At 43.0% G+C, this 23357-nt stretch overlaps 1 protein-coding gene and 1 long non-coding RNA gene across 4 annotated transcripts in view; one reads left to right on the top strand and one right to left on the bottom strand.

Moving 5' to 3' along the window:
• Nucleotides 1-5327, bottom strand: part of LOC144369862 (uncharacterized) — a 30123-nt gene extending 24796 nt beyond the window's left edge. The window contains exons 1-2 of one of the 2 annotated variants that reach the window (XR_013429691.1): nt 5193-5311; nt 850-972 (exon numbers count right to left, since the gene is read on the bottom strand). This is a non-coding gene — a long non-coding RNA (uncharacterized LOC144369862). Of the gene's footprint in view, nt 1-305; nt 973-5192 lie in introns of those variants that run through there. The other variant, XR_013429690.1, reaches the window with a different exon arrangement.
• Nucleotides 2339-23357, top strand: part of Epb41l3 (erythrocyte membrane protein band 4.1 like 3) — a 228260-nt gene continuing 207241 nt past the window's right edge. Inside the window, exon 1 of one of the 2 annotated variants that reach the window (XM_078030344.1) lies at nt 2339-2642. The gene's annotated coding sequence lies outside the window, so the exon portion shown is untranslated. Of the gene's footprint in view, nt 2643-3183; nt 3310-23357 lie in introns of those variants that run through there. The other variant, XM_078030345.1, reaches the window with a different exon arrangement.

Raw genomic sequence — 23357 nt, 5'->3', positions numbered from 1 at the left:
AGCTTTATACTGTAGGCATCCTTATCCCCTTTTCATAAATAAAAAAATGAAGCTTAATAATGTGTATTAGTTGCAAATCTAGCAGAATACATACAGAGGTGTGGGAGACCAGATTCAGTACCATGTCTGCTGGCTCCAGAAGTGCTACTTCAAGTCCCATCTTCTATACGTAGTCCATCTAAATTCCAGCAATTTCCTATGGTCTCCCTCAGTATCTGGAGCCACACAGGGTTCAACATCTGCTAATTGCTCCCACCATCAATAGAGTTGCTGATTTTCTATTCTAATTTCTTCTTCTCCTCCTCTTGCCTACATCCTGCTTTCTCATTCACATGTGTCTTGAAGCTCTTTCTCTAATGTCAAGGAAAGATATTTTCCTGTTGAAGGGCTTCCCATCACTTCTCTAGTGGAATTAGTACTCCCAGAAAGAAACACATCATGTGCACTTGTGCCTCACCTGCCAGTCAACACATGAGATGCATCTCTGATTTCACAATCACTACTCTTTTAGCGCCCTCCTTCCACCATCATTTTTATCAACTATTCCTACGGGATTACATCAGCCTGAACTCGGACTCCAGCAAGCCACACCTTCATTCTACTCATGATTTCACCCAATTCAGGTCAAAGTGCAATTCACTAAGGAAGCACTCAGTCTCTCCTTGTGACTGTTTTTGCCACTGGACTGTACTACCCAAGTTTTTAGGATTTAGAAGAAGGGTGAGGACTGGCTTTCCTCTGCCCTCTGAGAGGCCACAGTAAGCACTTGGCTATGGAAGGAGAAGGGTGTTTGCTTACAGTTCCCAAAGTAGACCCAAGATAATAGGATCTTATTGGACAAAACTTTACCTTAAAATGCAGGTAACTGGCTGGGGATGTGGCTCAAGCGGTAGCGCGCTTGCCTGGCATGCGTGCGGCCCAGGTTCGATCCTCAGCACCACATACCAACAAAGATGTTGTGTCCGCCGAGAACTAAAAAAAATAAATATTAAAAAAAAAAAATTCTCTCTCCTCTCTCACTCTCTCTTTAAAAAAAAAAATGCAGGTAACTGGTGCTATAAAGCTACACTCCAAGTTACTTAGCAATAGTTGACAGGGAGTGACTTTTTGACTGGTAACAGCTTTGTAAAAAGCCACCTTTTGATTTCCTTCAGCAAGGAACTTTCCCTCACCTCTCACCTCACTGAGTATTCTACAAAACACAGCTAGCCACCGGTTTGCACCATGCACATTCTGGTCACATTTAAGAGTACCACACCTCTATCTCAAAACAGACATTTCCCTAATGGGCTATAAAAGGTGCTATTTGGGCAGTTAATTTTGAAATGTTACTAAACTAATAGGTAGTTAGCAATGCACCACTTTCACATAGATACTCCCCAGAGTCAGATGTTTCTGGTTGATTGGATGGCTCTTCACACAGGTGCTTGTCATAGCTTTCTTTTTTGTTGTTGTTGTTGTTGTGTTGTTTTGTTTTTTTAAATAGCTTTTCTCCTCCAGAAGGCTTTACAGAATCTGTTTTCCAGAAAGCACAGCTTTAGGATCCAGGAAGAGGCAGAGGGCCTAAAGAATGCACCTGAATGCCCTAGGCAGATGAAGCAGTGAACAGCGAACTCCTCCTGCTCAGGTCTTTGGGGTAGAGGTGGAAGGGAAAAGGTTTACTTAAAAGGCCCAAGAGTAGCACTTAAAGGCCCAGGTCTTTTACATGCATGGGCAGGAGTTTTCTTGGCCTAGACTCTGGAGGCCAGAGAATCAAGCAAGCACGTGGAGGATGAGTTTTTGGTCTTTAGGCCTAGAAATCCAGAGAGCAAAAGTGGGGATGGCTTTGTGAGTGCTGGAACCTAAGGATCCCCCACTACTGTGGTGTAGGTGGAAGAGTGTAGGTAGGAGAGGGAAGAGTGGTGACTCCATGCTACTTATCATATTTAGCGTTTCTTGTGGAGTGGGTGAAACTTAAAGGAACCAAACCACTTTCTAGCCCATATCCCCAATACCAGCAAAAGAATCCAAGTTGCCCAGTCCCCTTAGAGTACATGAAGAGGCATTTGTTAAAACTTACTCTTTTTCCTCCAGTCCCTAGCTACACAAAAGTGTGTGTGTGTGTGTGTGTGTGTGTGTGTGTGTGTGTGTGTGCGCGCGCGCGCGCGTGTCCATGTCTGATTCTCCCCAGATGGCATTGCCTGCTGGCTGTAAAGCCCAGGGAGGCCAGGAAGGAGACTCACTCTAGGGAATGCTCCACTCCGGGGCGGGCGCGGGGCGGGGCCGAGTGCAGAGACCGCCCGATCTCCCGGCGCAGCCAACGAGCGGACCCGGAGGGCGGGCCCGCGCGGGCTGAACGGCGCGGGCTGTCACAGGCGCCCGACGCGCGCTGCAGGTGGCAACTTGGAGGTGCCGCGGCCACCGCTGCGGGAGGAGCCAGGATCTGGCGGCCCCTTCTAGCCTTCGGGAGCCCTTTCCCGCCGCCAAGACCAAGACTGGACCCAGGAGAATCCGAAGGAAAAAGCCGCTGCTCAGGGACTTGTAAGCAGCGCTACCTCTCTCTGCCCGTGCGCTACTTTTTTTTCCCCCTCCAAGGAAGGTTGTGTCTGGGGGCTGGGAATAGGCTCCGAGAAGAGAGGGAGAGGAAGGCTTCTGAGACCCAGGTGAGCGCCTTTCCTTTACAATGTCCCATCTTTCTTGGTAGCAGGGCGCAGGCCGGGAGCGCCGGCTCACCTCGTGGGTAGGGGCTGGGGAGCGGGCGCCTGCCCTTGGCTTGAGGTCGACGGGGAAGACAGCGAGGAAGGGGCGAAGCCAGACCGGCTGGGGGCTGCCTGCCTAGGCCTGCCCGGGATAGGCAAGGTCTTGTGGGTGGGCACCCCGTGGCGAGGGGCTGACGGAGCGGTGGTTTCAGGGGGACAGGAGGGTTTGCGCCCTGGCTTGAGCTAGCAGGGATCGTACCCGTGTGCGCCGTGCTGGAGCCGCAGCCGCAGCCGGGCGCCGCGCCTGTGAGAACCCCCGAGCCAGCGCGCGGGGCCAGGCTAGCACACGAATCTTCTGTCCCTTCGAGCCTGAGGCTCTGGAGGACGTCATCTCTCTCAGCTCTGGCAACTCCTCCTCCGCCCCTCTTGCCTCCACCCCTCCGCGCCCGCGGTTTAGCCTATTCGGAGATTCCGTGCCTTTGCCAACGCGCGCAGTGGTTGCTGCTGTCACTCCCCTCTCCGCCCTTACCAGAGTTGGAATGTCCTGAGGGTCCCGTTCCCGGGCCCTGGCAGCCTAGTAGGGCGCTGGAGGAGAGTGGGGCTGGCCAGTTCTCTGCGCGGAGGGCGGGAGGTGAGCAAGGACTTGCTGTTTAGAGCTCTCTCCGTATCCATCCCCGCCCCCTTGCAGCTCGAACTGCTTGCCCAAAGAGCAGAATCTTGGAAGCCAGAGCTAGCTTGCTCTGGGGGATCAGGGGGTCTCCTGGGAAGGTGCTAGCCTTGGAGGTGAGGACAGAACATCCGCAACCATCTCGGCATTTCAGCTACTGCCTTCAAGAGGAGTGACTCTGACCTCCGCGTTCCGGCTTGCAGCGTGGGGGAGCTGAAGACTGCTTGTCAGTGTGTGTGTGTGTGTGTGTGTGTGTGTGTGTGTGTGTGTGTGTATCTTTCTCCGGGAGGCAGAGGCGCAGGAGCCGGTTCCCCCTGCCCCACCAAGCCGCAGAGCCTCACTGCCCCTTGCCTCCAGCGGCGCGCAGCTGCACCCCAGCAACTCAGAGCTGTTGGCTTCTCAGGATCCAGCACCCGGTCTCCTCCTCCAAGGCGCGTCCCAGGCTGAAAATCATTTGGCTAGAGGGTGCGGGTTGGAGGATTCAGGCGCTCCCGAGGCAACTGAGGCTATTTTTTCCAAATCCAGGGCAGCTAGGCATTTCATCTTCCTGTTGCTTGCCTGTAAGGACCGCCGCTGGAGGCCGGCCGAGGTGGGCCTGTGTTCCAGGGTGGGCGTCGTGTCAACCGGGAAGCCGAAGTTGGGGGCTCCGAACTCCCTTTAGCGCGCGCGTCCTGATCGGAAGCCGGGGAGCTAGAGACCCGCGGGCTAACCTTGGAGCTGCAGGTGGGGTGGTCCGGCAGAGATGAGGGTGGGCATCCCGGGTTCTAGAGCCCAGGACTGGGGACCTGCGCCGAAGGGCGTGTCGCGGCTGTGTCTGGGTGGGGGCAGCAGAGTTGCTGTGGAAGTTGAGATCCGGATCTGCACCGCTCGGTGACAGGCGCTGCAGCTGGTGAAGCAGCAGCCATGCAGCGAGTTCTGCCGCCCTCTCCCCCAGCCCGCAGCCGCTTTCACTTTTCCTTCCATACAAGAGAAGCCGCTGCCACCGCACGGGCTCTCGCAGGCCGGAGGAAGCCTCGGAGCCCAGAAAGCCTGGGGTGCTGGCGGCAAAGTCCTCCTGGGAGGAAGGTCCAGTGTGGGAAAGATAGGAGAAAAGAAAACGCCAGGATCCGCTTCGCAGTCGCGAGAGGCTGCGGTGAGCGCCAAGGATCCCTGAAGCGAGGCGAGGGGAGGGAGGCGAGGCTAACGCAACCCAGCCTGGATGTCCTGCTCCTGCCCTGGGCGCTCTCCCAGGGGGGCCTGATGTTGGAACACACACAGCCTCCCCCATCTCAAGCTGGCTGACTCCTGTAACTCCCTCTGAAGTGCATTGGATTGAGCTGGGAGAGGACTGGAATCCACGAAATGAATGGAAGTAGAAAGACTGTAAATCCCAAATCTAATTGCAGTTTAAATCTAAATTCCATTTGAATAGAAACAGACTCTAATCTAGCAAAGCGGGGTCTGCGTAGGGACCCCCGTATGCATTTCTTGTGACAGTTACTGAAGGACTAAACAAGATTGGCTCACCCCAAACCTGAATTATACTTCCAAAACGGGTGGGGTCAGAGTGGGAGGAGGTGAGTGTGCATATCTTTCCATATACTTCAGAACATGGAAAGTTCAGGTAGATTCTGAAATGACCTTGTGGGCCTCTGTCTTCGTCCTCTTTTATTAAACCAGAGACATTTATTTCCCAGTGGGATCAATCACAGTTTGGATTTAAGTGATACCAAAGGGTTAAAGAACCTTTCTTCTAATATTAGTTTACGAAGAGGGCTTTTTCAATTAAGCTTCTTAGTACAGGTTGCAACCTTAAGAAAACCTCTATGCAGGAGCAGAGATGTGAAACTGAAACTGTGTACCCATACCTGGAGCTCTGAAGCCCAATGATGAGGATAACCTCCTTACTGAAATGGAGGCTACTGAAGGCAGGGCTCTCTCTCTCATCCTGTGGTTCCCAGAGTAGGTGTTTCACAAACATTAGTAGACTGCTGCTTGTCATTATGTAACCTTTGTCCTGGAAAGACATTTAATCATTTATAGGATTAATCATTATTCAAATCATTATATAAACGGTCCTAGTCATTTTGAAGTCACTGTTTAGTTGCAAACATTTTTAAACTCTTTGGGACTGGTTAGCCACTTTGAATAGAGCATGTAAACTATTAGGCAAGTTTGAAATACCAGGATGACAGAGTCACATGGGTAAAGAACCCCAATAACAGCTTCTGGTTAAATGCCTATAGAAATGGAGGCCTCACTACCTTCAGAAATATTCTGTTCCATTTTAGATAAACTCGTTTAAATGTTTGGAACATTAGGATGAACACAGCACAGTCTCTGCCCATGTGAAGCTTATATTCTAGTTGGTGGGCCCAAATGGAAGGAACATTATGATTTTGGTGCTATTGTATAAATAGGTGAGACAGTTAAATGATAGCAACAAAGTGATCCCACCCTTTGAGTGACGACAGCAAGGGAAACTTCAAGAAGAATGGGTCTTACCTTATGGTTTGGACCTGAGGAGGAGGAAAAGTCCTTACAGAGGACCATATAAAAGCAACAAGAAGGTCCCCAAAGTTGGTCTGTATGCCAACACCTTCCCTGAAAGTCCATCTCCTGAGCTTGAATGTTCTCCTACTCACCCACCAACAATTTCCACAGCTCTCTGTTTCTTCTGTTCTCCAAAAACTAAGAGCCATAGGTTTTTCATCATAAACCACAACCCCAAATTGCTCACTTTCCTCACAACATGCTGAATGTTGGCATGCTTCCTCGGAGATGGAAGGTTGGGGAACAAAAACTAAACCAGGTCATGATTTTTGTAGGATTTGAAGCGAGGGCAGGTTGACTGTGAATGATTCATTAAAAAGATCCAGGGAGTAGGGTGAGTCACAGTCTACTCTGGGCAGCTTCTTCCTTGTGTGTAAGGGGAATAATAATTCTCACCTACCTCATCCTCATAATTAATTTATGACTTTGGAGTTATCTGAGATACCTGGAAGGGAAGTGTGAGCGCTTGGGGACATGCAATTTACCTTTTCCGAGCCGATTAACCGAGGAGAGCAAGAAACACAATTGGAAAGAAGACAGGACTTCCACAAATACCATGTGTCTTCACTCATATATGGAATCTGAAAATGTTGATCCTATAGAAGTAGAGAGTAGAAGAGTGGATACCAGAGCCTGGGGAGGGTCGAGGAAGGAGGATGCAGAAAGGTTAGTTAGTGGGAATCAAAATTCAGTTAGAGGGGCTGGGGTTGTGGCACTGTGGTAGAGCGCTTGCCTACCACTTCTGAAGCACTGAGTTCGATCCTCAGCTCTGCATGAAAATAGATAAATAAAATAAAGGTACTGTGTCCATCTACAATTAAAAAAATACAGTTAGGGGCTGGATCTGGAGCTCAGTGGTAGAGCACTCGCCTCGCACGTGTGGGGCACTGGGTTCAATTCTCAGCACCACATAAAAATAAATAAAGATATTGTGTCCATCTACCACTAAAAAATTATTTAGACAAACACAGTTAGATAAGAGGATTAAGCTCTAGTAGTCTAGTGCCACAAAAATAAAACAAAATAAAGTCCTCGTATTCTATAGCACAGTAGGATGAATATAGTCAACAATAACCTACTTGTATATTTAAAGTAGCTAGAGGAGAGGATTTTGAATGTTTCCAGCACAGAGAAATGATTAATGTTTGAGATGATGGATATGCAATAACCCTGATTTGAGCATTGCCTATTGTAAGCATGTGTCAAAATATCACACTAAGCCCTATGAATATGTATAATTATCATGTGCCAATTTAAAAATACATAAGTAAACAAAGATACCAATGTAAATATGACTTTCAGTGGAAAGCTGCTGGAGCAACTAGAGATTTTAAAAGGTATTGAACCTGATCTTCACAATTAAGATGGAGAAATATAGGTAGCAATTAGAAATAGTTCATGATTTGTTGTTGTGATAGGGGAGTAGAGAAAACGAATACAGAAATCAAAGTAGTCACCTCACTCCTGGCAGAGATGAAAATAATGGGTTTTGTTTTAATGCTAGTTGAATAGCATCTGAGGGTTTCATTCAGGTAGATGTGATGTTACGATGGTGTTATGTGGAAAAGCAGGGCTGATGCATGTCCACTGTGCGTTTTGACAAGCTAAGGGTCTCGTAGCCCAATATTAATGAAAGGGACCATATCCAGTGGGAAGAATTCAAGACCTAGGAGCTAAGGGGACATTATCTTGGAATCCCACATAATGAGGAAAGTAAGTGAGCAGTTAAGTAGGTTAAGATCAGTGAGGAGATGGGGAAAGGCCCTGAATATAACTGGGGACTATTAGGAGAGATTTCCATTGAGGAGAATGAATGAAGATCAGAACAGGAGAAAATAAACTAATGGGCAAAGGAATGCATGACAGTGCTTACACTGGGAACTTGGCTGGGAGGGGGTGGGGGGACTTTGCTCAGTGTGGCAGGAAAACAAGGGTGAACCAGAACTTGCACACCTCCTGACATTAGCTCACTAGATAATATCAAAGTCCTCAGGAAGATTCTTCATCAGGAAAGTAGGCATAAGATGGTTTTATGGAGAGAAGTCAACAGCACACGTAAAACACAGGCCCTGGCACCTGGCCTGGCTCTGAGGTTAGTTGCCCCAACAACAAGCCACTGGTTTCTGGAACCAGGAGTGTAGGTTAGCTGGATGAAAGATTACCAGATTCAGATCTTTACTCTTCAGCTTCCATTAGAAATCTAGTCTCACATTTCCAACTGCCAAGAGGGTATTTCACCCAGCCCTCACACAGCAACCTCAAACGAGACATGGACAGAAACTTCACTCAATTTCAGACTTTCTCCTTCACCCAGAACCACCATGTCCTGAGTCACCCAGGTGAGAGACCTGATCTTCATTTCTCACACCTTCCTCTCCTCCCCACAGCTCCTCCACAGACACATTCCCCAGAAAAGTCAGTGGCCATGTTGTGGGCCTCCCATGGACACTTTCTTTTTTATCATATTGTCACCAGTCCCACCCCAAGCCTTTGACACCTCCTGCTGGGACCTTCGCAATAATATCCTAGTTCACACTCTCTGCTAACTCTCTTCTCCCTAACATCTGCTTCCAGTGTAATCCTTTAACAGTGCTGCTTTGAAAATATCAGCTCCCTGTTCCAAGCCTCATGCCAACCCAAATTCCTAAAGAGTGAGATCTTTCAATTTGTATGCAAAGCCCCATGTTTGTTCCTCTGTACATCAGGGTTATCTTCCATGGCCACTGCAGGAGACCTATTGCAATTCCAGCCAATGCCTAGGACACCTTTAGTTTTTGTTTCTGCATCCTTTTCTCATCCCAGTCCTTCCACTGAGATGTGCCCCTCACCCTGTCTCTGTTTTGAACCAGTTGTTTAAGGCCCAACTCAAATACTACATCCCTCATGAAGTTTTCCAAGATCATATTCAGAAGGTTTCTCTCCCATCCTTCCTTCTGCAACTTTTTCCTCTGTCAGGGAACGTGCCATGTTTTTATTCTTTCAAATGTTTTGTTGATTGAGAGCTAGGATTCCATCTTATTCATCTTTGACCGCAAAGTGGTGTCCAGAGTGGGGATTCCATAACTTTTCACTGAGTGAATGATCATCCAGAGATGTCTGAGAAGAGGGAGAAGGATGTTCTAAACCTGTGTCAAGATGATAATGAGGAAGAAGTGCCCAGCCCTTGAGCAGATCCTTCTAGGCAAAGTGGAAATACAGGCAATTTATCTGGCAACTTCAAAAATCAACCTCTACCACCTTTATCTAATTGCATGGGTAATTTAAGCTTTGGAAACTAAAGGATCTGTAAAGTTATTGACATTCTTCATTGTAAAGATGAGGATATGGTCACAATGAGCTCAGAGCTTTCAAAAGCAGAGTCAAATGTGGAAAGCCAAGCTGATAGTGATTAGGTTGAAAGGAAAATGAGACATGCTGGGCAAGATGCCCATCAAGAACTGAATGCATCCAGAAATATGTGAGAGAATTCTTAGTCTGGGGCTTATGGATTTGACTGATCTAAAATCCCTTTTAGGAAGCTTTGCATCTGATTTCTATTACATATCCTTGACATATAAAGTAGAATCATGCATGTGTTCTTTGGCATATGCAGTTATTAAAATGTTTCTGATCTAGATAAAAATTTTTAAATATGTATACTTTTTAGTTGTAGTTGGATCCAATACCCTTATTTTGTTCATTTATTTTTATGTGGTGCTGAGGATCGAACCCAGCGCCTTGCACGTGCTAGGCGAATGCTCCACCACTGAGCCACAACTCCAGCCTTCAATAAATTTTTTATTCATATTCTTATAAAGTGAGTATTCTTGTGATTCTGTATTTTTTTTAAAGAATGAAAGTATGAAGCCATATCTTACCTGCATACTAAATGTCTGAGATCAGGCGAAGAAAAATTTATTATAAAAATATCACCAGCTTCCACATTTCAGGAACAAAATATTTCCCAAACAGTCTTAAGTACACAGGCCTTCAAACTTGAGAGGATAAATTTACCCTCATCAAATAGTAATAAATAATCCATTGCTCACAAGGAGTGAGCAAATAGAAACAAGACAAAACAGGCATGATCAAATACTGAGGTTTTGAATAGTAGGGGAGCAGGCCTTACTATAATGTTGGCATTATATACTCAAACCCCTTCTGGAACATGAGAGATCACCTATAACCTATAAGAAATCAAAGCTGGTGTATCTATGTGCATTAAATTTGACTCTTGGTTATTTATGAAGTTTACATAATTGTAGCAAAATGGGAAAGGTGTTGGCTGTTCACAGTGTAAATATGTAGCCACAGGTACTCAGCGGATCTGCAGACTTATAGGATCTGCAGATTTATTCAACCTCTCCTAGGTTCAGCTTTCTCATTGCTAACTGGAAGTAACAGGAGTCCCTACTCCACCCAGAGGATGACAAGAAAGGTATGGCATCACGTTTGAGATTGCACTTTACAAATGACAAACTATGATTTACTAATCTAACAGTTTTTAACGATGCCATACAAATCTCTCTGTCCCTGCAACAATTTTGTGAAAGTACATTATGGAACATTCACAAAAATAATTTAAACAAGAAAATGTTTAATCAGTGACTTGCATTTACCTTTAAATGTTTAAAAGAACTTATTTTTACCCTCTGGTAGTCATAAAATTTCACAGAGCTAAATAATGAGATCAGAAGTCTGTAGGCAGAGATCATTTGGATAAGCTAGAAGTCTGATTTTAAAGCAATTGCTAACACAGATTAAGATGCATTTGAATTCCACCTAAAATAGTTGTTTCCTTGAATTGTGGGTGCCCTTTTTTTTTTTTCAGGTCGATTTTGGGTAAGATGATGTTTGAAAATGCAGGTGTTCCTTGACTTACCATGTGGTTACATTCTGGTAAACCCATTGCAAGTTGAAAATCCAAGTTGCCATTGAATATACCTAACCTCTGGAGCATCAGAACTTAGCAACACAGTACACTGGGTGGTTGACTGGGAGGTGGTCACTATCCCTGCCCAGCATCTTGAGAGAAGATCATACTTCTTATCACTGACCTGGAAAACCATCCAAATCCAAATCCAAAGTATGGTTCCTGATGAATGCTTATTATTCTTGCACCATTATAAAGTTAAAAAAAAAATCCTAAGTCAGTACCACCTGTATCCAGCCTGCAAATCTTAAAGAGCAGAATAAATATGGTGATGCAGCAAAAAATGAAAAAGCTGATTTTACTATCATGTAAAGTACTTTGGGATGCATACTGACTACTAGACTCGCCCCAGTGCATTTACAGTATTAGTAGATACTAGCTAAATATCTAGTTAAATCACCTAAGTTTTTTTAGCCTTAGTTTTTCTGCAAAACTAGTTTAGTAACATTGACTTTGCAGAGTTGTTGTAAGAAATATAAATAATACCATAAAATGACTAGCATATTAAGTGCTCAAACAGTATATCCATTCCTTGGTATCATGTGATATATTTTATTCAGCATGAAAATCTACATTTACCAAATCAACTTTTACTTTCAATATTTGTGTTTTGAGCTTTTAGTCCTGATTATATTTATTTACTTTTTAATCTTTTTAAAAAATAAACTTTAACCCTGAGTGTATTTGCTATAATTTTCCCTTTGCCCCTTTCCAGTTATTTTTAAGGATATAATAATAGCCAAAGCAAAATGCAATTAGGAGGATAAACCTGATAATCTTACTGCAAAACATTTGTGATTTCAAAAACAAAATATTATTTTGTGGATCCACCCGCGCTGTATCTGCATTATTCAAATGGGAGAAGTAATGGGCCTCATAGGTATTTAGCTCTGTTGGTGCTAAAGTAACCTGTGACAAATTAATTTATACTCCTTGATCTTAAAATGAGCTACACCAATCATTTAATTGTGAAAATAATTAGGTAAAACTGCTGCCCTTTCATGTTTTCAAATGGACAGAGCGGGCCTGTTGTTTTAAAGAGCACTTTTATTTTGTAGTGGATGCAAATGGAGCCCATGTTTCCCAAGCCGTAACGGTTTAATAACTGTAATGCCACTGTGTTTCTTTGACTCGGTCACTGCTTACGATGATGGTAATTTTAACCGTAGTCAGGTTACCCCAGCTGTGTTTAGGAATCCCTGAGGCTCTCTCCTCTGGTTGTGAAACTGAACCCTCTCTGTGACAGAGAGATCCCCCTGCCATTTTTTGCTCTAGGTCCTATTCTGGCCAATGAAGTGACAACCGACATCAAAGAGTCCAAAGGAATCAATGGATGCCACTAGATTCATTGTGGCTGCACCCAGCAGTCACCAGACTTGGCAGGAGATGGTGTGTTCCCTGCTTCTCCGAGGTCCAGATGCCATAGAGTTTCTGGATCACTGGTCCCTGGCACCTCATGAGGTCCAGCTGGCACATGTAAATGCTTAAACTAATGTACCCCACTTGGAAGCGTGAGGAATTTTGGAATTAACCAAACCAGCCATGGAGTATCATGCAAGGATTCTATGTGGAAGAGTAATCTGGGGAAGACAGGCATTGACAGGTCACTCTGATTGTGGGTGAGGAACGTGTGAAAGGTTAGAGGACAGTAACAGAGAGCCTCCAGGGCACTGAGCATTGCATCCCACACACACCTGCAGCCCAAGTTTGTGCCTGGACTCTTCTCTTGACCTGGGTTCTTTTCAGGGAGACTCCTAACCTTTTCTCTAGTGGTTAGACATTGGAATAACCAGATCTAAAAATAGATTTTTTTTTTCATGCCAGGGATTGAACCCAGGATACTTAACCACTGAGTCACATCCCCAGCCCTTTTCATTTTTTATTTTGAGACCGAGTTTTGCTGAGTTGCTTAAGGCCTTGCTAAGATGCTGAGTCTGGCTTTGAACTTTAGATCCTCCTGCCTCAGCCTCCAGAGTCACTAGGATTAGAGGTGTGCACTACAATGCCTGGATCATATCATAATAATCTCTTAACCTTTAAGAGGTTATTATCTCAGATGGCTAAAATAATTTTCTCTCATAAAATGTCTGAATCCTGGGGAACACTATCATGTTACAACATCATCTGCATTGTATTTATAAAGGATGAATAATATGTGCTATTCTTAGCTATTTGCTTCCTTTGAAAAAACAGTGTAGATTAAGAGGAACTGGTAATTCAACAGTGAGTTTGCTTAAGTGTGTGTGTGTATGTGTGTGTGACCTGGTTGCCAACCTTTGCACTTCATGAAACTGGATCATGATGCTTTGTTTTATGCTTTTAATATGTGAGTGTATATTTTCCTTTCAGCTTGTTCTACCTTGAATTTGAGGCGTAGGTTTGGTCTCTGTAGGATCTAGTTAGAAGATAACCAAGCGTGTTTCAGGAAAAATAAGCGATGATGTTGTTTTCCAGATTGTGAGTTCATTATCACTTAATTTCCCTGGATGATAGTTTATTCATCTTTATGATGGAGTTACAGCTGCTTCAGCTTCCAAATCTATAATCCTGAAGCATCATCACAGATTCAAAACCTTTTGTTTTTTAAACCTGATAACAGCTTCAACTTCCCCAATGCTTTTACTGCACAGTGTTGTTGAAACATAGTTTTGACATGGGGAAATGAAAGTATCACTTGGCATAGGTACCGCTATATAAAAAATTCTAAGTCCTTCTTAATAATAGCAACCATAATATTATTTTTCTAATAATCACAAGCAATATCATTTTTGTTCTCTGGATATTGATCCCATTGACCTGACTGTTTATCATTAATCTATTGTTTTTCTAAACTGACTCAGAGTCTGCACTGTTTGACATGTGATCTGGAACCTCCTTTTGTGATTTTTCCACTCCTTTTTTTCTCATCCTATGGATTTGGAGGAATTCAAAGAGATTCAGTGTAATTTTTTCGAAGCATGGCAAGAGGATTTATCTAGGTGACTCCCATTAAAATAAATTAGAATGATGAATACGTGGCTGATATATAGCATGGGACCCTCAACATACTCTCTCCTGGCCCCCATTTGGCATAAGGAAAGGGAGTGCTTGTTACATCTGACTAGCTGTTAGTCTAGAGAAAGATAAAAGTCCTGGGAGCCCCTCTGGAAGGTAGCAAGTGGCGCGTTCCTGCCTGGCTCTCACTGTGAGCTGCTTATGTAATGCTTCAAGGAGCAGCTAGGCTAACCCTTCAGTGGCTTTGCATTGAACTCACTGCCTGGAAATGAGTTGATATAGGAAAAAGTATCTGACCCCAAAACTTATGACTCTGACTGGAAGTATAATTTTAGCAAGACAAAGGAGAAGACTCGAGGATTAAAACAACAACATAAAAAGAAGAAGTAGTTCCTTAACATCAGACTCCACAGGTCGGTGGTTGACTGAATGAGAGTGTACAATAAATCTGGGATCCATAGAGAAACTTGCATGGTTTTCACAGAAAATTAATGAGTCAAATAAATATGCTCTTTCTCTTTTTTCTGCCTATGGCTTCTCAACATCAACCTAGCCTCTACCCCCTCTTCCAAAACCCTTAATAACCAATAGCTTGGTTTTTCATGTCCTTTTACATGTAGCACATCATAAATGCTCACTAAATGCAAATCGTACCAACTTAATTTAGCATGGTGTTGCAGGATGAAAGTCAGAGCACACAATAATTCTTACATTTTCAAAAGAGTTTTAATGGCTGAGTAGTACTTTCAACTTCTGTGTCTTGATTGAACTCTCTCTGTAATAAGCAAGCAGTTTGATTACACTTTCAACACCAAACAGGCTGTCTGTAAGCATGAATGTTCTAGCAGTGCTAAAAACACTGAGCTCTGTTTTAAACATGTTATTTTCTCCATAGTTGAATGGGCTTTTGTTGTTGTTGTTGTTGTTGTTGTTTTTACAGAGACAACTAAGTTTATCTGTGTGGGATTACTTGCTTGAGATTTATGGTATAGCTCTTCACCACATTTTGTCAGTGTACTCTGTTCACAGAGATACACACTAAATTCAGGAATTTGGTTTATTGGCATTGACCTACTAAAGTATCCATTTGCACATGTTATGAGAGAGCTGGCATCAAAGACTTGTCAGGAATACAAGGTCAATGACCTTCAAATGTTTAGAAGCCTTTTATTTTCCCACTTCATTCACACGGGGGAGAAATGGATTCTGTTGTGCATACCTTCTAGTCATGGGTTGGGTGTTGCTGCTGACACAGTCTCCTCATTCTTTAGCCCGTGGTCTTTTTGAAACTTTTTGCATTTTCTCCATAAGGAGTACATGCATTTCCTCCATATTTTGGGAGGTCTTGGCACTCCTTTTCTGAGTATTTTTCAAAGCAGAAGACAAGCCATGATCAAAGAGTAGTTTAATGGATGGTGTGCATTTTGTTTTTTTAAGAGCTTAGAAATGCTTCTTTTCTTCAGCCTCTGGCTTTTTTAGCCTTTGGGGTGAAAAGCCTAGAGTGATAAAAGGCAGAGACCTACTTTCTGAATATAGGCATTCCCTATTTTATAGATGAGTCATTTTTCCAAAAGTGCATTTATAAGTAGTTGTTCAGCATTTTGAATTCTTTGCCCTGAGAGAAGATGTTAAAAATTATAGTTGGATTTCCAGGCTAGCCCAGACAATGATTCAATCTGTTATGAGCAAGTTTTGTAACTAGGAGTATCAGTTGTGGGTCCTTGGGACAGGAAGTTAGATGGTGCTTCCACAAATGGATTGCCTATGGTGGGAGTCTGTGGATGAGTATACCTTGCTTTGTAGCTTCCTTTCTGAATCCCTCATCTGTCCTCAGAGCTGATTTCTGCAGGCTGTCATTTCTACATACTACCCCAAGTCACACTTTTGTGCTCATAGTCAGGTTTTTTTTTTTTTTACTTCCCCCCAAATATTCCTTGCTTTACATTTATTGCCATCTCTCTTTCTCAAATAAAACTATTCTTTTTCTTAGTTCTGATTGCTCTAAGCAATAGGTCGAAAGCAATGCGATAGAATCAATTTTATTTGCAGAAAGGATTGCTAACCCCTAATCCTTCTGTGCTATTTGCATGAAAACATCAGAATGCCTTATAACCCCAATTAAGTACAGGTTGTAGTCTTCCTTTCAATTTGATATTCATTTACCATCTTTCACAAGCAAGGTGCCAATGTAGGCCGTGGGAATGTACATGTGAAGAAAATGTGGTGCTTCTCATTGTACAGGGAGACCCAGTACATAAACACCAATTACCACAACATAAACTGTGATAATGAGGGGTTTCAAAAGAGAATTTTAGGAAAAGTATCAAATCTTACGCAGCTCTAAATGGTTAGCAAGTAAATTGATATTATAATATTGAAAACCAACTGGGCATTATCTCGTAAAGATATGTCTGTTGCCCAACATAGGAATTCTGCACAGATCCATCAAGAAATGTCTTTTAAACAGCCATAAGTCAGCTTTCCAATATTATGACAAAATATCTGAGACACTTAATTTTTAAGGGGAAAAGGTTTATTCTGGCTGATAGTTTTGTGGGTTTCAGTCCATGATCAGTTGACCCCATTGCTTTTAGGACCCTGGTGAAGCAGCACAGCATGACAGGAGTGTGCACCTCCAGGCCAAGAAGCAAGAGAGAAAGGAGGGAGTGGGGGCGGGGAAGGTGGGGTCCCATAATGCTCTTCAAGGGTCAGCACCCAGTGACTAAATGAATGTTCCATCAGCTCTCAATAGCGCCACCCTGTGGTCAAAGCCTTTACTACATGAACCCGTGGGAGACATTCAACATTTAAAGGATAATACCATTTCAGTCTGCTTATGACACCTTCTCAATTGTTTTAAGGTATAACTGTTCCTTCAGTTAGTTATGTGCTGATGGGAATGTCTGAAGAATGTACTTTGATAAAAAGTTTTTAGCCTGATCCCTGGCTACACATATCCTGGTCCTGACATGGCTATAGATTTTTCTCTCTTCACTGGCTTTACTAATATGCAACTCTTGTTATTTAAATCAGAATCACACTTTCAGGTGTTATATATTCCTGGAAACTGCCTATTAAGATAATTTATTCAGGGCTGAGGTTGTAGCTCAGTGTAGAGCGCTTGCCCGGCACATGGAAGGCACTGGGTTTGAACCTCAGCACTACATAAAAAAATAAAGCAGGGCGTGGTGGCACACACCTGTAATCCAGCAGCTTGGGAGGCTGAGGCAGGAGGATGGAGAGTTCAAAGCCAACCTCAGTAAAAGCAAGGTGCTAAGCAACTCAGTGAGACCCTGTTTCTAAATAAAATATAAAATAGGGCTGGGGATGTGGCTCAGTGGTCAAGTGCCCCAATACCAAAAATAAATAAATTCATTAATTAATTAAAATAAAATAAAGGTATTGTGTCCATCTACAATCAAAAAATAATTTTTTTTAAAAAAAGATAATCTATTTTTATCTTGCCAACCCTAAAGTTACAAGTCATATATTTTGTAATCATTGTGCATTAATATTAACTCCAGAATTTCTTGCTGTTGGCTTCCTAATGAAGCCAGAAGTGAGAGGTGTTTTTTTTTTTTCTTCCTCAGAATGAGGGGAGTAGACAAAGGACTTGAGAATGGATAGAGCCTGCAACAACTTCTGAGGGGACAGGTACAAGAGAGCCCAAGAGGGAAACAGTGGGCACCTCTACGCAGCAGAGAGGGGCTTTCTGAGGGAGAAAAGGCCACCTTTTGTAAAGTACCCGTTAGCCCGGCTGCACTTCCTCCTGTTCCATGGAGAATCCCCGGGACAGGAGCCATGACCTTAGTCCTGGCCCCATTTGAATGTGGAGATATCAAGAAACAGAAGTGAGCTCCTCTATAGACACTTTCCACAAGTTAATCGAAAAGTTGAGTTCTAAAGGTCAGCACAATTTAAATATGCAGGTGACCATGAAGGGGAAGTTATTCTTTTTGAAAGCCACCTTCATGACAGGGTGATGGAGATTTATGAATCAAAATGGTGGAACAGTGAGTTGAGCCAGTGATGATCATATACAACTCTTACACACAGAGAAAAGGACTGTCACTAGAGCCTAACTGTTCTGACGTTGCTCTTCACGTGGCCATTGAGGCCTGCATGATCTGAGCCTCTGCTCCCGCCTACCTCTGCAGCCTCTTGTATTTATTTTATTTTGTTTATTTGTAGTACTGGGGATAGAACTCAGGGGCACCCACCACTGAGCTACCCCTCCAGCCCTTTTTATTTTTTGAGCCAACTCCCACTAAATTGCTCAGGCCGGCCTCTATCTTGAAATCCTCCTGCCTCAGCCTCTGGAATAGCTGGGATCAGTGGTGTGGGCCACCGTGCCTGACCCTCTGCAGCTTCTTCTTGTGTCGTTTGCTCTTCTGTTATTCATTCCAGACCAGCAGTACTCAACCTTTTCCCCCCCCTCAGGAATTCTTTATATTCTGAAAGATTATTGAAGACTGAAAACAACTCTTCTTTGTGCAGATTATATCTACGGATGTTAACTGAATTAGGAATCACAATGGAGAACTTTTAAAAATATTCATTTTTCATTTACTTAAGAAGAGCAATAACAAATCCATTCCATGTTAACACAAATATTTCAATGAAAGTTAACTATGTTAACTATGTTTTCCAAAGCAGAAATAACTTAGGGTAAAGAATGGCTCTGCAAATCTGGTTCGTATGCAGCTTAACAGAAGAGAGTCTCTAATGGCTGTTTCAGCCTTAGAAATGGAAAGTGAAATGTCGCACGCTATTGTAGCTTCTAGAACTTTCCACAGGACACTGGTGAGAGAACGAAAGTGAAAAGCAATTAATGTCTAAGAATGACCAAGGAAAGAGTTTTGATTTAATGGGCTCCCTAAAAGCATCTTAGGGACTTCCAGGGCCCTGCACCCTGCTTGAAGAAATACTACCATAGACACATGGGCCTTTATTTGGATGGAAACTGGTCAATAGGGTGACAGGAAAAATAGGAAATAAGGTCTGTTATTAGTTGGCTTTTCGTTACTATAACAAAATACCAGAAGCTGGGTAACTTTGTTTTAAAAAGAGAAGTTTTAGCTCACAGTTCAGTAGGCTCAAGGGTCAGTTTCTAAGTGATAGCTTCTTGCTGAGGAATGTCCATATCAGACAGAGTTCCCAGGCAAAGTCCCAAGGTGAAGGGCATCACATGACAAGAGATAGAGAGCACATGTATGTGTCTTCTGGTCTTTCTCTCTCTCTTCTTACAGAGCCACCAGCATTCAATCGTGGGGACTGCAAACCAATGACCTTATCTAATTCTAATTACTTCCCAAAGAACCCGCCTCTAAAAACTAGAGTCAGACTGTTTCTACCTTAAGACCATGTCATAGGGATTGAACCCACGAAACTCTTGGGGGACACATTTAAACCACAAAACCAGAGCAAGGATGCCAAGTTGAAAGCTACAGCACTTGCTGGCTGAATTGGATGTTCCTCGTTTCCTGGGAAAGAACTGAACGTTTCTGCTCAGTGGCAGACCACAAGGAGGACATCCCGCTGTCCCCCGGCATTGCTGGTGCACTGTTTCTCAGAGGATTTCTACAGGTTCCATTTCATCTGCCCTCTACCATGAGTCTGTGCCAAATCCAGCTGACCTGTCGTTCTCCTTTCTCATCCAAGGAAAAAGAGATGTGTAGTGGCCTCCTCAAAGTCACCCCAGGTCCTTCAGGGACACCTGAGCCCACACTTCCTGCTCCCTCAGCAGTCCCTAGGCAAGCTGACTCCTCTCTCCGAGAGAGCAGCTCACTGTGAAAGGAGCCCAGAAAGTGTTTGAAGCAGATAATGAAGCTTATTTGATGATAGTTTCTCGTGCATGCACCAGTATATTCCCTTTTCTGATTTTTTTTTTCTTTTTTTAGCAAATACAGTTAATGTATACGAGACGATCAACTGTTTTCTGCGTGAAGTTTGCTTAGGTACAGGTAGAGGAAATCCCACCATTTATTTCCAGGATGGAGGAGGGTGGATTAAGAAAGAAACTGCGATGCAAACCCAAGGTATTAGACTTTAAAAATATCTAAAGGTCATTAGGAAGCCCTTGCATCGGTGCTTTTGAAGGTGCCCTTGGATAGGACACGGATGTCCGAGCAGAGGTTGGCTCCTGTGTTCTGTAAGGGCCAAGGAAGGGGTGCTGACAGCCCGCTCGGGCTCTGGTGTTTGTGGGCAGGTTTGTCATGATTTCTCCCAGCGCATGTTAAGTGACTGTTCTCATCCCACCATCTGCTGAGAGTAAAGCCACAGTTTTTGAATTAGTGCTAGGCTCCTTTTTGGTTCTATTACAAATTGCCATCTTTTAACACTTTACAATGAGTGTTGACATAGGCTCTTATTAATTCTTTCCTTTGAAGATCAAGTCCACACAGGGTAGCCAAAGAATTCCAAGAACCGTTTTGACAGTAGCTGTTTTTCCTTTTAATTGGGGTAAAATACACATGACACAAAACTTGCCATCTTCACCATCTCTGTGCGTACAGTTCAGTAATGTTCTATGCATTTTCATTGTTGTGTAGCTGACCTCGAGAACTCTTTTTATCCTGCAAAAATGAAACTCTATACCCATTAAACAACTCCCAGTCCCTCCCCTCACCCCCATCTTCTTCTGGCAACCGCCAATCTACTTTCTCTGTGAGTCTGACTACTTTACAAATCTCATAGAAGTGGAGTCGTATAGTAGTTATCAGTTTGAATCTGGCGTATTTCACTCAGCATAATATCTTCCATGTTTTGGAATGTGTCATCTTTTCCTTCCTTTTTAAGGCTGCATAGTGTTCCAGTGTGTATGTACACATCCTATTTTGTTTCTGCCTTTTGACAGCTGTGAATGATGCTTGTGTGAACATGCGTATACCCATGTCTCTTTGAGACTCTGCTTTTGTTTCCTTTCAGTTGACAGCAGCTTTGGATAGAACCGATTAATAGTTGATGTCTGTAAGACCAAGGTGCAGGAGGCTGAGAATCACAGAATTCCTCTACTATGAACTTAGCAAAGTCTGGCTTTCCAAGGTGAGGTCTCGTGTGGAAAGCTTGTGACAGATGAGCTGTCTTACATGAAGCCTCAGTTTGGGGAGTTCCATCTACTTGAAAATATGTTTTTAGGCTGTGAAATTTCTTCCCTCGTAGAGCAATTATCATGGCTGGTGGGATTGAAAAACAATGTATCTTAGAAAATTGAATGTCATGTTAATTTATTTCCTTTGTCTCCTTAAAAAAAAAAGAGTGGTAATAACTTGTTTCTTTGAAAAATTCAGATTCTATTCTGTGGCTCGGACTTGTAGCACATATGAACTGGGCTATAATTTATATTCTTTGAGAGTCTGTAATTGGAATCATTTTAGTCCAATGCTTGTTGAAAGGTGTAAGTCATTGTACTGAGTTTGCTAATTATGATATGAGCTCAGTCTAAGTCTTTACCTTGCAGCAGATTCCCCCCAGTCTAGTCTAGACTTGCTTTAATTATTTTTATGTCCTTATATGTTCATACAACTCTTCCCTCTTATCTTTCTGGAAACATCTATTGCACGTTCAGTCACTTGGGCATGTATTGTATTTGCAGCTGTTAAATGAAAAATGCTAATGAGTGATCCCTTTGGACCTTGTTTTTTGACAGTAGCTTTCTCCTTAACCCACGATGTCTTGGCAGTAGGATGATTTCCAGAAACGAGGGAACTGTAATGATCGTGCTCACTGTGATGTGCATTGCTACCACTTGTTGAACTATTACTAAACCATTTTTTTCTTCTCTCTTTTTTTTTTTGCACACGCTCCTGTCTCACTGCTTCTTGCAACATGGACCATGGATCTGCCCATCATCTGGGAAAATTGTTATCTTTGGGCGTTGGGACGTGGATAATGTGGGTGAGTCCTGAAATGAATGTTTAAGTTTTGATTTCTCTCTTTGTGAAAGAAGAAAATTGCTAAGTGAAATTATTTGGTTGGAAAATGTCTTTAGTATCTGTTGCCTGTTTGTATGGGCCCTGTGCACGTTTGCGTTGAGTTAAACCTGCTCAGTGTGTGTGTGGGGGGGTAGTTCTGGTTCTAGATGCAAATGAGTGATCCCTTTGGTCACTGATCAAGGTGTCATTTAGACCTTTCCCGTGGAATTTCTTCAGGTATATACCATTTTTCAGTGTCTCATGCTTTCCCAACTGAGCTAGCCCAGCAGTCTGTTTATACCATTTTTTAATAATAGTTCTTTATGACAAAGCAGTTTGAAAATAGCCCACGAGCTTGACACTGAATTTTCTAAGGCTCTTGTTCTGTCGTTTGTATAAGCCACACGTTTCAACTTTTTATGTATTTGCCCTTTATGGCTAAATGTGTTAATTTTGTGGTGATTTTTGCAATACATCATTTCCAATATAACCCCACTGCCAAGCGTCTATTGCTGATGTGTTTATATCAAATAAATGCGTACCTGTCAGACTTCCCACTCAATTAGTTCTTGGTAGATGGTGTCAAAACTCATGATAGCAAAACTGTTAAAATCCATCGCTAACTTTGTTCTTTTTAAACTAAGCAACGATGATGGACCAAACCTCTGCTGATCCGCAAGTAGGACGAGCACTGGAAAAGAGGTTGTGGTCTGCTGGTGGATTTCTTGCTCTAGAATGCAGACTAGACTACAGGCAGGTTTGGGATATAAAGAGATATATATTTTTAAATACATTTTTCCCTTCTTCTCAAATATGAGAGAAGCAAGGATCCGAGGAATACCTTTGACTGGTATGATATTATGGAAGAAGCTGACCCCATATCTTCTCTAGTTTTCTTAAAGGATTTAGCATGGCTGATTTAAAAGAAAAGAAATTGGGGCTGGAGCTGGGGCTCAGTGGTAGAGCACTTGCCTGGCATGTGTGAGGCACTGGGTTCGATTCTCAGCACCACATATCAATAAATAAAGGCCTATCCACAACTAAAAAATATTTTAAAAAAAGAGAAAGAAATTGGTGGAGACATACCTCAGCAGGAAAGTCATTGTCTTGATTATCAATTTCCCTCTCATCCTGAGTGTACCTCTCAAGAAATTTCAAAGTGCCGTGTCACCGTCTCAGCCAGCTGAGGTAGCAGGACTTCACTTGCCAGGAGCAGACACGTTTGTTGCGATCCGCTATTTCTGAAATTTCTAAAATTATGTTGAAGGTTGGCATGAAATTTGGCCTTGATGTTTGTAAGAGTTTCTATTCTGGTGTAAGTAATTTGAGAATCTTTATCTTAGATGATTTAAGTTACCCATAAATATCCTTAGGAATATGTGTCGTTAAGAGTTTAATCTGCTGAGCTTGAGAAGTTGATTTGACACAATTACCACCTAATCAGCTGTTTTGCCTATTGATTTATGTGATGAACCTTCAGTTCCACATCTAAAAATCTTTTTTTGGGGGAATCCACAGTATGTGTCCCTTCAGGATTGTTCATCTCCCTTTTCCTTATAGGAAATGATAACCAACTGGACAGTCATCCTCCAACTCTCATTTTCTGTTTGAGAAACCTACTTCCTTTGAATGGATCATGAGTCAGGTCTATTTGAATTCCC

Source organism: Ictidomys tridecemlineatus, chromosome 13 (genome assembly GCF_052094955.1).
Source record: "Ictidomys tridecemlineatus isolate mIctTri1 chromosome 13, mIctTri1.hap1, whole genome shotgun sequence".
Lineage (NCBI taxonomy): Eukaryota > Metazoa > Chordata > Mammalia > Rodentia > Sciuridae > Ictidomys > Ictidomys tridecemlineatus.
The sequence above is the reverse complement of the archived record's forward strand: the minus strand, read 5'-3'. Positions and strand labels throughout refer to the sequence as shown.